The sequence below is a fragment of the Odontomachus brunneus genome, unplaced genomic scaffold (genome assembly GCF_010583005.1).
Source record: "Odontomachus brunneus isolate Ranch 3 - 2012 unplaced genomic scaffold, Obru_v1 Obru_scaffold_156, whole genome shotgun sequence".
Classification (NCBI taxonomy): domain Eukaryota; kingdom Metazoa; phylum Arthropoda; class Insecta; order Hymenoptera; family Formicidae; genus Odontomachus; species Odontomachus brunneus.
This window is the reverse complement of record NW_022639606.1, coordinates 818599-834791: the sequence shown is the minus strand read 5'-3', so window position 1 is coordinate 834791 and position 16193 is coordinate 818599. Positions and strand designations below refer to the sequence as shown.

The following is a 16193-nucleotide window of genomic DNA, read 5'->3' as shown; positions in this document are numbered from 1 at the left end:
ATGCCCATGGCTGAAACCACTCGTTTGGCCCGTTGATGCTGCAAGGGTTAACGGGCTTCTTCATGGGAGCGCTACCTGTTACACTCACGCGTCACTCTCGCGTAATAACAGGTATTCTTTCTCACGATCGTTCGGCCGGGAATCACGGGTGCGTCGCTTTGGCAACGCGAGCCTTCTTCCACGTCAGTCCATGTCCGACCATCGTGTCGCGTGGATCGCAGCGACTGACCTGCGGCAGGGACGCGCTTTATTTATAAATCCGTGCGGAACGTTCGTGCGACAGCTGGGTTTCCCGGTCGCTTTTACTTGAACAGCGCGCGCTGTCGCCGCCGGTGTGTAATCCTCGGTGGTGTGTGTGTGTGTGTGTGTGTGTGTGTGTGCGTCGTATACATCGGTGAAATCGAAAAAGCATTCTGTTCTCGACGAGCCACACGCATCGCTCAGCCATGCGTTTTCAAGGTAGGAACTCTCATAATGCGTTCTCCACACCCGCCGCGTTGAATCCATCAGACATTTGCACGGCAAAGGTGAGCTCGTGTGAGCTTATTGTCTTAGATAGAAAGCCCGGGAATTTCGGATGATATTCGATCAGTCGCTAAAAGAAATCATTCTGTATATACGCGAAATAAATTAGCGCTGAATAAGTACTTAACTCGAAAATGAACTCGGAACTTTACTGTGAAGTAGAAATAATTTAATACTAATTAACCCTCTAGGACATCACAAAAAGTCACGTGAATTTTAAACATGATTAAATTTTACCAAGCGCACTTTTATTTGCTCATTTCATTTCCGCAAAAATTATCAAAAATTTTAATATTTCCTTTTGAATCAGTGCAAAAAGTCTCGACGAATTTAAACTTATTAATGCTTCTGTGATTCCATGAAGTTGAAAAAAGTTATAATGACAAAACGAAACATATATTTTTAAGTAACGTTCGGAAAGTTGGTCTGGTTAAATTTTACCCATGTTCAGATTTCTAAAATTAAACTTAATTCTCAACTGAGTTCAGAATGCTAGATTGGCTTGATGCCTCAACTAACGGGCTACTTCAATATTTCTGGCTCAACTTCGATCCGCTGATACCTCTTACTTCTCTTTCATATACTGAGAGAAAAAGTTTTGTAAATTTAACAAAATATCAATAGTCGCAACTAATGGTTTGTTGATGTGAGACAGCGTATCCCGGCTCTTTAATTTGCTGACAAGATAATTTCGTCTATTTTACATGCTGAAGCTAAAAACTTTACCGAATACTGACATTTTTCTGCAAAGTTTACATCATATTAATTATACAGAATTGCAAATGCTTTTACGCAATGAAAATACGTGCAAAAATAAATAGGAGCATTGTTCAATATATGACGGAAACGAAAAAAGAAACTTTTAGATGTAAAATCTTAAACTGTCAGCATGATATTTACCTAATCCAAAAATTCCGCAGCTTGTACATATCGAAAGTGTGGATGCTCCAGACAGAAAAATTTCAAAGAACATTGCATCTTCGCATCTTCTTATTTTTAAACTTAAAAATATGTAAACAGTTTGCAAAAAGATTTCTGCACATGTGTGCGGTTAGGCTTTCCGCTGAATATGATAAAAAGCAGCACATATTTACGTAAGTTCTGTGTACAAAAATTACGAAAAGAATAACGTGATTGTTAGTGACGATCGTCTTTGCATTATCGACATTGTTCGAGTTTGTCATCGACTTCAGCACCCTTTTAAGTAACGTGAGTTGCACGCTTTGTCAGGGCCTATGTTTCACTGCGAGGCTTTTCTAACGAGCGCCTTAAATTCTTACACTCGCGACTTCCTGACGCGCTCCACTGTGAGTTCCGACTTATAAAATCTGAGAAATTGATTGTAGATTCGTTGACGTACGAGCTGCCGACTCGAATTCCACGACGCGAGATTTGCTCCGAACGGAAATAACAAAGTTTGGATACCGTGTATCCGTACGGAACTAATCGCGATCATGACGTTATTTCACTGAACTTCTAACGAGAAATTCTGACTCCGAGCTTTAGCATTGTTAATTAATGCGAACCACATCCATGCTCGTGGGTGACTTGCATTGAGATAAAAAGTGTTTGGGACTTGTTAGAATGATCACATCGTGAAAATTATCACACGGAGAAAAATAATTTGCTGACCTAGCAAATTTTCTGCTGGTCTAGCAAAATTTTTTCGTTATTATATGGACAGCAAAAAGATTTGCTAAGAGTACTAATGACTATTTGCTGGATATAATTTGTTAAATCTACAAATTATTTTGCTTTAAGAACTATGATGGATTTATATAAGCAGTTGCAGTTTTACTCCGATAGCAAATAAATTTGCTAAGGATACATTATTTTGTATCAATAGCAAATTGACGTGATTCTTAGAACAAATACATTCAACAAATGTTTTCTATCCAACTACTTCGGTTCTGATAACGAATAATTTGTAAAGTTAGTTACGTCAACTAAATTTGCTTAATGTCACTACGAATATGCAGTAGCAACGACGATTTTGCTAAAAGAGCAAAATTATTTTTCTTCGTTCAGGAGAACCATTTTTGTAGTAAATGTTATTGCAGTGTGAATGTGCACTGCATACATACTGCACTCAAGTAAATGTTACTTGTTTCAAGTATTTCTCTCATAAGTATATATTCGCAATTATATTATTTCAATTCATTCATCATAAGAATATTAAATTAAAACAAAATTTCGGTTTGCTTATTACACAGAAGCGAATCAATTTTTTCTCTGATAAAGTTTTATGAGATTCTTGTAAAGAGAATAAATTCTTCTTTAAGCACATAATAATAAAATTTTCTAAAATTTGTGATGAACACATTTTAAGACTATTATCCAGAAAATATTCTTTGTTGAAGAGAACCACATTACTTAAAAGGAGAAAAGAAAACTGAATTATCTCTTTTCTTATCAGTAGAGTAATATTTTTCCATGGGTGTGATAACCTTACATGTTTATATCGCTACTATATTGTATAAGTAACTTTTATATGAACAATAAAAAGATATAATTGCCAAAAATTATAATAATTTTTGGTGAAGTTAGCCATTTTTTCTCTCAATGTAAATGAAAAATTACGGACAAATTAAATGGACTGGCAGTGGAGAACAGGCACTCTTTTTGGACAAAAATCGCTTTTGGACGGCAATATTTAATCAATTTTATTGCTTTTTTTGTTTACTCACGTTCTAAAATTTGCACTACTAAAGTTATAGGGCAATTGACAATGAGCAAATAAAAAGAGATTATTAACATTGATTTTTATCCGAAAGGTGTGCCTTTCTCTCACTGCGCGGTGAGAAGGACGCAGTCGGTTTGAAAGGTGTCAGACGCGACTCATCATACGTCATTGCTTAAGAAGATCCACTGATTAAACGCATAGCTGAAGAATTCTTCTTCAAGGTCGCGTGGCATTGGCGTTGCTCGCCGGACCGGTCCTTAAATAGCCGCGGGCAGTCTCATTATATTTGATTATCATATATTGCTGTCGATCGGCCACGTGTTATCAGTGCGTAAACCGTTATAATCGCCAAATTCGCGTAACCGCAATACCTGCCAATTTGCCGAGACCACCCGTCTCTGTCTGCATTAATTTCTTGTGTAGACGAACACGGCCGAGGTGCTGTGTGTACGTACATTAAATCGGCCGACCTCTAAGAAACGCTAAACATGGAATCCCCACGCACGCATCTATCAGTGCGAGTCAGTCACGGACACGCTTCGCTGCGGGCTACATCCTGCGGACGTGTGTGCGCTCCTGCGACGTGTGCGGATTTATTTGTTGTGTGTCGTAACACGTCTGATAATTCCGCGGTTTATATCGCGGAAGTTGCCCTTTGACAAGATTTCCGCATGTGGTTTAGTTGTCGAAGCGTTTAACTTGTCGAGCATTTGTAACGGCGCAAGATTATCAGTGCACTCGGAAAAATGTGGGTTGGTGGATTCAGCAAAACTGTAGCTCGCCAGATAAAATTAAACGTTATAATTAAGCAGATTTGCTAGTGTGCAACCAAGAAATTACGAATAATTATTAACTTGCTCACAAAGTAAATCCATTTTTGTTGATATTATTTTAACTTCGAAAACTTGAATTTCAAAAAGTTATGTAAACCTTAAATGGGTAAATTTCAGCCAACATATTTTTATTTGCTCATAACTTACTTTTATTCTTACTTTGACTCTAAAAGTTCAAAATTTTATTTTTCATTTTCTTTAACACCAAAATAGGTTATATTATAGAATATCAAAATAAGTGTTAAATTAAATAATGAAGCTGAAAGTAGAATCTAAATTTCGACTCGAATAGGTTAATTAAAATTTGAAGAGGTTGATGTGAAGAATGAAGATTTAGAGCAAAGTAGGTGTTGAATAAAATAACAAGACTGAAAATAGGATCAAAATTTCTAAGTAACACTTGAAAAGTTAGTCTGAGTAAATTTTACTCATGTTTAGAGTCCTAGGATTAATTACTGCAATAAATTATTTTGTATTTTGAGATAATAAAAATTTACAAGACAAATTTATTAATTTTATCAAATAAATGCATTTATTTAATAAATAAGGAAGAAATAGTTTATGTTATTGTAATTTCCCATTAGTCATGGGACAGAACCATCATTGCTAACAATTAACAAACCCGTCGTGCTATAACATAAAACTTTATTCACTACAAATCTCACGTAGCTCTGCGATTTAATTACTATAATATTACTATAATACAGCAAACTGGTTGTCTGTTTTACATTACGACTACAGATTTGCCAGCAAATGATTTCTCTCCGTGCGTTACAAAGAATATTTCATTTGGAAACGAATTAATGACGAATAACCTGTCATCGCGAATCTGCTTCAGCTTCCTGTCCCGAAAGCCGACGTACACTGGTATTCATTAATTGAGTACTTTGAGTGTAGACAAAAGTGATAAACGTAAAAAGATAAATGTGCCTGGTGATGGTACGCTCATCTATACTATTCTACACCGAAAAAGGACTCAATTAATGAACATCAGTGTACGAAAGAATGGAGTCACACGTACTTCCATCCCGCGCCCTTACACGCGGCGAATGCACACGACAAATCTGCTAATTAGTATATTTCGAGAAGCGTAAAATCGTCGCGAGGGTCCGCTGTAAGTACATACTTGTCGTGCAGCCTTCGTTCTTTTTTTCTTCCTTGTTACGAGAAGTCTAGGCGAGACCGCACGTCCTTAGAGCATGTGGCGTGATACACAAAAACTCGCTGGACCGTGCTCTTCCTCGTGCAAACGTGTGTTAACGATGCGCTCCGGTGCGCATTCACGCGTACTCACGCTCCGAAGACCTCGCCCTTTTCTCTCCGCGAACGATCCCTTCGCAAGTATTGCAACGACCTGCCTGTGCTTGCGCGTACAATCGACGCTAATTAGAAAGCAACTGGCCTTTTGTAACGCTCGAAAACGCACGCAGAAGTCTTTCCAGGTACCTTTTATTATTTAAAAAATTATTGATCGAAGAATACATCTTTTATGCATTCTCAGACGATCATTTCGGAATTTTTAACCACTACATGGCACACGTGTTTCGTTAATCTGGCACACTGGGTTTCTGTTCTCATTTATTTACATTCTATAAAAGTGTTAATGAAAATATATAAAAAATCATAAATATATTTTCACAGACAAGCCTGTAGAATAGAATTATGTACAGGAATCGCAAATATTCAATTTTGACAATTTTGAAATGGCTTAACGATATTTAAACTTTATATTTTCATCAACTATAACATTTTTGCAGCGCATGAATTTCCTCATTCCACTAATTAGCGAGTAATACAAATTCAAAAATTAGATGAAATTGAAAATAAACCCAGCGTGTCAGTTTAGAGTTAACTCTTCAAGTGATCTAATTATTTCTGTCATGAATGACGTTAGATTATCAATGGACAGACGATTACGTTTAAAATGTTTCAATAAAAGTGAAATCGTCATCGTCGTGAAAGAGAGCGTACTGTCAATAGAGCACGCTGATGTACCAAACAACTTCTCGATAAGTACGTATCGTGGCTAGATTTTCTCCCACGTACTCTCTCGCGTGTATATCTTGAAACACGTTTCAGCAATCGAGGATTACGCGAGGATCGAGGAGACATTTTTAGCACGAAATTGGGTCGCACGGTTTAATCGATGTCACGTTACATCCCGTACTTGGTCATTATTAACCTTGGTTCGCCTCGTCCGGAAACTAATTCGATCAGGCCTCGTGGAATTGCATTAGTGCGAGGGCTCCAATATGCTTATGGCATGGGGGAACATAATCAACGTCCACGCACAGGAAATTTAACGAGGACTTCTCTCTCTTTCTTTCTCTCTCTCTCTCTCTCTCGCGCCAAGAAAAAAATTGTCCAACGAAATAATTTAACAATTTACTTTCATTACGCTTAATTGTTACGCTGATTTTCTAATTAAGCTTCCGTAGGACGGCCTCCTAGACTTTCTTGTCGACGCGAGATCTCGACTTATTATAAACTTAATTAACATTTCGGACGGGAGATTTTAGCGTCAGATAATATGTAGCGCACGCTACACGTACAATTTCTCCATCGTGGATGAAATTGTTGCGGATGGGTCACGCCACACACGAAAGTCGCGCAGGTTTTTCCTTTACCCTCGCGTCCGTGATACCCGATGGGTAATTCATTCGTATAGACGTATCGTGCGGACGCACGCGTGCCGCGAGATTATCTGGTAGCGACGGCTGACTATCAGCCTGTCACGAGCCGATGGGAACAGACGCTGAAATTTGTCGGCCTCTTTACGCTCCACATATTTCAAACCCTTTCTTCTGTCACCCTGCTCGCCGCGCTCATCCATTTTCCCGTCTTTTTGTTAGGGTCCTCGACATCCTACGCGAGTCCGAGGTGTGGTGACGAAGAAAAATACGAAGCACTTAACACCTTCGGAATATTGTGCGCCGTGAGACTCATTGTTACCCGCACTAATTACTAGTAAACAATTCGAATGAAGAATTAATATTTAAAATCATGGCGGGATTCGCAGAGGTATTGCAATTAAAACTTTAAAATATGTTATATTAATTATCAGGCAATTTTAAAATATGTTACATTAATCATCAGGCAATTTTACTTATTAGTTTCCATAGAGCGTCGAGAAGTAAACTAAAGATGATTGATCTCCTTTTACATAGAAATAATATGTAATAATATTTATTTGTTTTTTTATATAAATTCTTTCCAATTTTACTATGTTTTATTATGTTTTTAGTGCAGGAATAGACTGTCAATGATTTATCTTACCAAGAGACATAGTAAGTTTCACTAGGAACACAACAAATTTTTAATAATACATTTGTTAATAACATAATAAAAATTCATAATGGCACTTCAGTTCCCAAAATAGCACACATCAAATGAAAGAGTCATAAATTAAAATATCGATCTATTCCTCGGTGATACAAAATTCTATAGTAATTTTTATTTATTTAATTTGCTTTTATTTAATTTATTTATTTAACTGTACATGTTTATTTTATATATTGATTTCTAAAAACTATTAAACTACATTATAATGTCATAACACAAAATATACTCGCGTTGAAATTTTGACCCTATATTAAACCTTGAATTCTACAAGTAGGAGCTAAGGTAGCAAAGTAGGTTTAATGATATAATTTACTCCTACTTTGACTCTGATAATATTTGAAATTTCGCTTTTCACTTTCTTTAGTCAAAATATATTGTATTATAGGCTTCAGAATATCAAAATAAATGTTAAATGGAATAATAAAGCTGAAAATAGGATCAAAATTTTGACTTGGATATGAAATTTTATATTTTGAGAAAAAATATGAGTCCATCGATAAGATTTTATAAAATTGGAAACGTCGCAGTATCAATAATTCACTTCGCAGAAGGACGTGCAAACTTGATAAAATATGGATCTATGGTGCGCGATATGATATGCTAGAATTCGGAGAAAAATGCCGATGCGACAGCTTATGTGATAGTGTCGTATAGCCTCGTGATCGGGCGATGTGTGTCGGGTGAGATATGCGAGAAGAAGAAGAAGTAGACGGTTTCATCCGATCGATAACGAGGTCTTTCTCTCACGAGAATGTATCCTGAGTCCGCAAAATCAATCTTGGAAACTAAAAAGAACCATGCGACTGTGCTGCTGCATCTTTCCGTGCTATTTTCTATGCACGCATCACCGCTCTCAGTCAACGTGCTCCGTGAAATCTGGAGCAGACTAGCTCTTGCAACAGCTCGTATACGTTACATCAAGTTTACGAGGCTCTCAAATTTACAATCCACGTGACGTAAAACATAAAAAACAATTTAAAAAATTGTTTATTAACGTAAAACAATTATCGATGATTATGTCGGCGATGTACATAATTCTGTACGGCCTCCCTTAACTTTGCATCCTATACAAACTTGACTAACGTAAAACGATAAGCGATATATTGAAAAAAGGATTTTGTTGACCATAATTAAGTTAATATTGGTTCAACCAAATGTTTAATACTGATGATAAAAAAATGTAATTATCGCTATGTGTGTTTTGTTTCCTCAATAATACTTGACACAAATAAAAGCATAGTAATATCAACTAAATCGTATGTATAACAAATATCGTATGTAATTAAATGCAAAAATAATTTTTTTTTTTCAGTAGAATTAAATCAACGGACATGCGTAGTTGTGAATGTCCCTTTGACATTTACGCTTCATTGAAACGTAAGATCGAAACGTGCTTAAACGTCGACCGAACGGTCGCAATGTAAACCTCGTCCTCGCCGACGTCGGTGGAAATCGATCATTTATTTTACGTAACACGACGGACAGTCGCGGCGCGCGTTCAGCCTTCAACGAGTGCGAATCTATCGCCTATACTGAAAGAAAAAAAATAGTTGATTTGACTAAAATTATAGTTATTATCATATTTTTTGTAATAAAATAGTAGTAGTAATATATATGAAAAATTATTATTATTGACATTATATGTAAAGAAAGTTTTATAATAAAAATTATTGTAGGATTTTTCAAGATTGCGGATCGAGATTCTGCAATATTTCACTATTCTTTCATTTCATACGTGCTATTTATATTTTAGGAACTGAAATGTGTGCTATTAAAATATTTGCTATGTTTGTAACGAAATCTGGTATGTTTCTAGTGAAATTTACCATGTTCATTAACAAAATAAACCTTACTGATAGTTTATTCCTGAACTATTAAAAACATAGTAAAATTTAAAGAAATGAAGGAAAACTATAATATTTTCTCTTTGTAGTAGAATTTAATAAAAAAAAAACGATTTTTTATTCAATTCTACTAGTGTTACTTAGTAATAACTAAAACCTACTTTTTATTAAATTCTATTAATGTTAGTAGTAATAAACTTGTATGCGTGTTACTACTAACACTTATTAACCATTGCAAGACTTCTTTTTCCGTTGACGTTCGCGCAAACGGAATCGTGCTCAGGAGGTTACTGACACACAGGGGCCCTGCTTTGTCGTAACGAGCACTGCGATTTGTCCATAATTTATCCGTTGTTACATTCCCTTTGACAGCGACACAACGTACGCGCGTTGCCGTGTTTGACGGCGGCGGTCTTGTCGGGTTACGAAACCGGTGCGTCTCGTAAAACCGGCTCGGACAGGTATCACCCCGCGATAACAGTAAAATGCAAGTTGATGATGTATATAAAAAAGAAAGAAGGAGGGGGAGGGGAGAAGGAGAAAGAGAGAGAGAGAAAGAAGAAAGCGCGCGTCGAAGAGCGGAAAGTACGGCGTGTAAGTAAGGTTAAAGCGTGAAGTTCAACCCTTCTTTATTGCCACTCGCTCGTGCGCGATTGGAGATTTATCGGGCGATCTCATTGCCGCGTACGTACATCCCACGGCTACGTCGTTAGTAATTAACAGTGATAAATCCGGTAAATTTATCAATGCACGACCGGATACTTTCGCGCGATTTGCACGACCAGTTAACAGAGATTAATCTCAAATTGTACAACCAATTAGAATTTTTCGGGGCAGAGGCGAGTCGCCTACGCAATGTCGTGAGACGAAATATAGTTATAGCCGAGAGAGTGTGAGAGAGAGAGAGAGAGAGAGAGAGAAAAAGAGAGAGAGAGAGAAACGTATAACACTCACGAAAGAAGTTCGATTGGATCAGTCAATTTCTGGTCGATATGAACACTAAGAAAAAGTTTTGTAATAGTTAACAAATGCATTTAGTTGAGTATTTCAGTGCAACGTGTAGTAATTAATATTAAACATAATTGCAAAATAATTAGTAAAAAATTTCTTTATTTAGTTGTGAACTAAGTAGTTAAATAATACCAAATAATTTAGTAATGATTACTAAACAGTATTTAATAATTGTAGTAAGTATTTGTCATATAAGTCATTTATTTGATATATTTATCACATAATGTGATAAAGTATTAACAATATAGTTTTATTTTACAAATTGTTCGATGATATATACTACATAAAATTAGTAATAATCACTAAGTCTTAGCAACAGATACCAAGACTTGCTAGGATTATTTATCATTACTTAACAAATTATTTGATTATATTCATATACTACCTATACGTTTGATTGAAACTACCTCACCAAACCATCTATTAACTATAATCCACACGGAGAAAAATAATTTGCTGGCCCAGCAAATTTTCTGCTAGTCTAACAAAATCTTCTTGTTATTATATGGACAGCAAAAAGATTTGCTAATAGTACTGATCACTATTTGCTGGATATAATTTGCTGCATCTGCAAATTATTTTGCTATAAAAATCATGATGGATTTATATATGCAGTTGCAGTTTTGCTTCGATAGCAAATAAATTTGCTAAGAACACATTATTTTGCATCAATAGCAAATTAACGTGATTTTTAGGACAAATACACTCAACAAATTTTTTCCTGGCAACGAAACTACTTCTGCTCTGATAACGAATAATTTGTAAAATTAATTATGTCAACTAAATTTTTTTGATGTCACTACAAATATACAGTAGCAACGACGATTTTGCTAAAAGAGCAAAATTATTTTTCTCCGTGCAGACTTGATGGTTATTACCAAACCGTTTTTGGCTCAGTGAACGATTCAGAAATTCCGACTGAAGTGATTAGAATTTAGTCTATGTTATTAAGATTTCCGATTAACTTAAACAAACTTCTGGTGATTGCAATCGGAATTTCTGAATCGTGAGAATACTTCACCAGAAATTGCTTCATCCAATCAACCTTTTCTTCCCGTGTTGAGTATCTGCGAACGTGGAGGAGACGCACACAGCGTATAAAACATAAATTTGTCGAATCACGAGAATAGATCTGGCATTATCGCCGCGCAAAGCGCTAGCAAACACGTTCGAGTGTATTATCGAACGTACTATCGGAGAACCATTTTTCAGAACAACAAAACGTACCTCTCGGCTTGTACCTCACTCGTACATGAACCTCCTCACACTATACACAATATAAGAGAGCGTGCGCTTGAAATGCGCCGCGTTCCTACCTATTCAACGCTTCTTTCGTGCTCCATTCTTGTACGTATGTTCCGCGAATGCCTCGTTCCATTTATCCCGATCCAGCCGCAACTTTGTCGGCCGCGGCTCGCATTCCAATTACGCGGATTACTTTCAGACGCACGAAAGACCTCATTGTGGTTCATGAATAATTTTCGAGCTTGTCGGGTGTTGGCGACTCGCCAGCAAATTTTTAATCTTCTCCTGTCCGCGTGCGCGATCGATTGTGGGTAGCTCAAGTAGAACAATGTACCACGACGCTTCGCGAAAAGATAGGTACTACACGGAGAGAATATTACAGTTTTCCTTTTTTTCTTGTAAATTATCTTCAATGTTTTTAGCAGTGCTTATCGAGGAAGACAGTAAATTTCGCTAGGAACACAGCATTTTTTAGTAGCACACATTTTAGTTCCTAAAATATAAATAGCACATATAAAATAAAAGTACAATAATTACTGCAGAATCTTGATTTATTCCTTAATTGCACAATTCTATAATAAGCTTTACTACACAGAAAAAAAGATTTCTTTGAATTTAATAAATTTTATTGCATCTAGACACATTTGATTATTGAAATGACCTAAAGAAATTAATGTTTTAATCAATAAGCATAACTATTGGACTTTTCAAATAATTTTGTTGTTCAGTCTAAATAATTTATTATCGTTTGATTCAAAGAAGAAAATCACTTTATTTAATTTTCTCGTTTTATTTAAAAAATTCGATGATTTAGTTTAAATAATCTTAAGAAACTTGACATTTTTCGCATTACTGGTGGTATCTTTTGGTTACTTCATCGAGTACATCTTCTTTTTCCTGTAATTTTCAATCGAAATATTCATGTCAACTATATTCCCTGCTATGGGATATATATTTATATATTAATTAAATAATTTTATTTCAATCAAATAACGCGATTTAATCCAACGAAACAAAATTTGAAATATAACTAAATAATGTATTATTTTGAAGATTTTTAATTTATGTTATTCAATTTTTATTAAATAATAACATTTTTTCCATCAAACAGTATTATTTAATCTAATGAAATAGAATGATATTTAATGCAAAATTGTTGGTTAATATAAAATTATGTTGTGTGTTAGGTAAAATAAATTAAAGTTAAACTAACAGGAATATTAAATCCAAAGAAATCTTTTTCTCTGTATATAAAATTCTCTTTGTGTAAAGCACTCTATCTACGCACTTATTGCGCTACTTAATTTCCTTATCTGACTCCCCATACTTGAATACACTAAAATCATTTCAAACTCACGCACGCTAATCAAGCATCCCATATTTACATGCCATTCAACCAGATCTGGTTATCCGATACATATTCTAGCGGATGTTAATATCCCAGAATATGGTTCGATTTAAAGGAATTTACTGACACAAATTGAAAATAAAAATAAAAATGAAATAACAAATGTATTAAAAATGTATATGCACTGAATGGACAGAGTGCGACCATAATAGTGCTATTAAAATTTTCCTGTAATTATTATGAAGAATAATAAACGAATCATTTGTAGGAAAATATTCTCTCGAAACGTCAGATAAACACAATTGCGGTAAAACTCGTACAAGCGACAATATAACACACTGAGACTGCCCGTGACATTTGCACCAGTTTGCTCCTAGTGAAGCGGGAAATGACGCCAGCGTGCCTCCTAATACAAAGATTAGAACGAAGTACGACCTAAATCTAAAACGCGATTTTCAAATTCATAATTGGAATAGACAGTACGAACCGTGAACTTGCTATGCGCGCAAACATATACACACGTGCGCGAACTTTGTCGTCGTGAACGTCAGCGGATTGCGTAATACGACCGTCGCCAATCGTACATTATGCTCTTCCTTATTCTTCATTCTCGAACTTATCGGCGCCTCGTGCGCTATCGGAGTAATTGTCTCGTTTCACTTACATTACGTAAGATACACTCGGTGGAGGTTGAATTAATCCCCGGGCATCGATCAGCGAGTCTCTTTTCTGACGCTAGTTTGGGAAGTGCGGTTGCAGCGGGTAACGCGACGCCACTTAAATAACCGTAAGCGCGCTTGCCACTAACAGGGCTCGTATTAACCTAGATTTCGGGCATAAATTCGCTGGCGTAATTGTAAACAGTAACCATTGCCAGAGAGAGAGAGAGAGAGAGAGAGAGCCAGTGCCAGTTAGATATCGTTCACCAAGCTGTCGTCGTCGTCGTCGTCGTCGTCGTTCTGCAAACGGCAGCTCGTCGTCGCCGTGATTCACTGTCGGATGCAGACGTCCTCCATCACCCTGAAATCACGTCACAGGCCAGAATCATTATCTCTGCGTCACAATTGTTTCGCGTTCGATTATCGGAAAATCCAAGGCTGGGCCAGTGCTGGTGAAGCGAAACCATTTCATTCGTCATCTGCTCGCGACGACTTATAACGGCTTATACTTTTCGGGACAGAAGTGAATTTAGGGGCTCTAATAATCTCGAGGAGGCAAACCACAGTCTTCACGTAAAACTGTTTTATTTGTTACGTGTGTTTCTAACGACTGTTACAATAGCTAATTTCACAAAATAAAAGAAAATATCTCGTTAAAACTACCGAGTCTTGAAAAGAAAGAAGAATACTCAAGACCTTGAAACATAAACACAGAAAAATATATATTGCACTCAAGTAAATGTTATTTGTTTCGATTATTTTATAATTTTATATATCCGCAAACTTAGCTCAAGAAAAAGAGTTCGTCATAAACATCAAATTTATTTGAAGTGCATTCTGAATCCTAGTAAAAGCTTTTCATTCCAAATTCAAGAATATTAGAAATATTAAATTAAAAATTTTAAATAAAAATTCGATTTGCTCTCTCTCACCACATAAAGTCAAACCAAACCTTTTCTTTAATAAATTTTAATATTATTATAAAGAGAAAAATTCCTCTCTATATTAAATAAACTCTCTATATAATAATAAGCTCTCTTCAAGTTTATGATGAGTACATTTCAGGACTATTATCAAGAAAATATTTCTTGTTGAAGATAATCATAGAGATATTAAATTTGCGTTATTTAACTATATTGTTCAAATAGCGGCTTAGAGGAACATTGATTATATGTCAGTCACATTTATCGAACCTAGCCCATCCCGTTTTACGCTGTAGCGCTAATTTTAGAGGACTGGAACAAGTGACTAAGCACAAACCACTATTCACCGTCTCACGATGATTTGATTATGCAAGCGCGGTACATACTCAGGTGCTAGTGCTTAGAGTGGAATGAATCGGCTGCAAGCGTCGAATAAATCTGTCAGAGAGCGAGAAGCGAAAAACGGGGAATGTCTTCATTTTCGCTCGTCAATGTTTAATGTGAAAACGATGACTTTCTAACAGCAGCTATCTCCGCGTGTCTCGCACCGATTTACAATTTAGTAAGCTTACTGTTTCTAAACAAACGTCTGGTCGCCAGCAGACTCTAATCTTTATGACAATTTCATTGCGCGAGCGTACGCGCAATCTGAAGAACATCGAGAAAATCGCGGCACCGCGTGAGATGTTAACGGGACGAAATGAAGGAACGCGGAATGTCTTCATTCGCGACGTACAATACGAAAACGACGAACACGACAGCGGCTATCTATTCCGGACTGCTCGCCGACGATGCACTCGCTTCAGAGACATCATCGTAGTGGTCGCGCGAAGAGACGCGAAAACACGGTTGGTTAAGATACACGAACATATAAGGGAGACTGGGGCTAAATGTCCCATATTTTAAAATTTTGGAGTTACAATTTCTTTTAGAAGAATCGGATCTAGATATTCTACATTTTAGAATTTTGAAATTGCAACTTCTCATGCAACTAATTGTTATAACTGATTATAAAAATGATGGAGGCAACCTTCTTTTATATGTTAATATCCGCCACAATCATGTTAACCATGTATTTTGTTTTGTAATAACCAAAATACGAACACGTAGTAACATAATCATCTTGTCCTGGTACCGGGTTTAGTTGCCCAATAGCGTAGAGTAAAAAGACTATGTATAAAATATGTATCCTGATTAGTAGTTCCACAGCCTTTCTGCCGGCCTTTAATTATGGACCAACTTCACCTCGTCCGCCCATATGCTCTATTTCAGTCATTTTATGAATAAAAATTTATTACCAAGAACAATATATCATGCACTTACAAGAAATTTCATTCTAGCTAGTAACACATCGTTTAATTTTATTCAATCATAATGGAGAATATTAATAGAAAATTTCGAGAGGCTTAAAAATTTACTTTATTACCAAATCAGTTTTTTCTATTTCTTAACTGTGATATTATTCCGATTTTAATGAAACTCAGGAACAAAACCATTTCGCGATTTTGTACGCACTCTATTCCTCTCAAGATAAATACTAAAAAAAGCACATGAGCAACATATCCTTGAAGCCATTTAGCTCCTTTAAATTAATCACGGAAAAAAAGATATGGAAAACTAAACATAATTTACTGTGTTAGCCACTTTTTCTTTGCTGCAGAAATCAATTTCCTTGCTAAGATAACAAGAAAATCTTCTTCTGCAAAAAAACAAAAAAAGTAGCTGAAGCAAAAATTATGTTTAGTTGTTTGTGAATTATGTTTAGTTGTTTGTAAATTAT

At 36.0% G+C, this 16193-nt stretch overlaps 1 protein-coding gene across 4 annotated transcripts in view; it reads left to right on the top strand.

Annotated features, from left to right (window-relative positions):
- Positions 1-209: 209 nt before the first annotated feature.
- LOC116850822 (protein kinase C and casein kinase substrate in neurons protein 1) overlaps positions 210-16193 on the top strand; it is a 49895-nt gene continuing 33911 nt past the window's right edge. For all 4 annotated transcript variants that reach the window (XM_032829527.1, XM_032829526.1, XM_032829528.1 and 1 more), the window contains exon 1: positions 210-459. The gene's annotated coding sequence lies outside the window, so the exon portion shown is untranslated. The remainder of the gene's footprint in view (positions 460-16193) is intronic.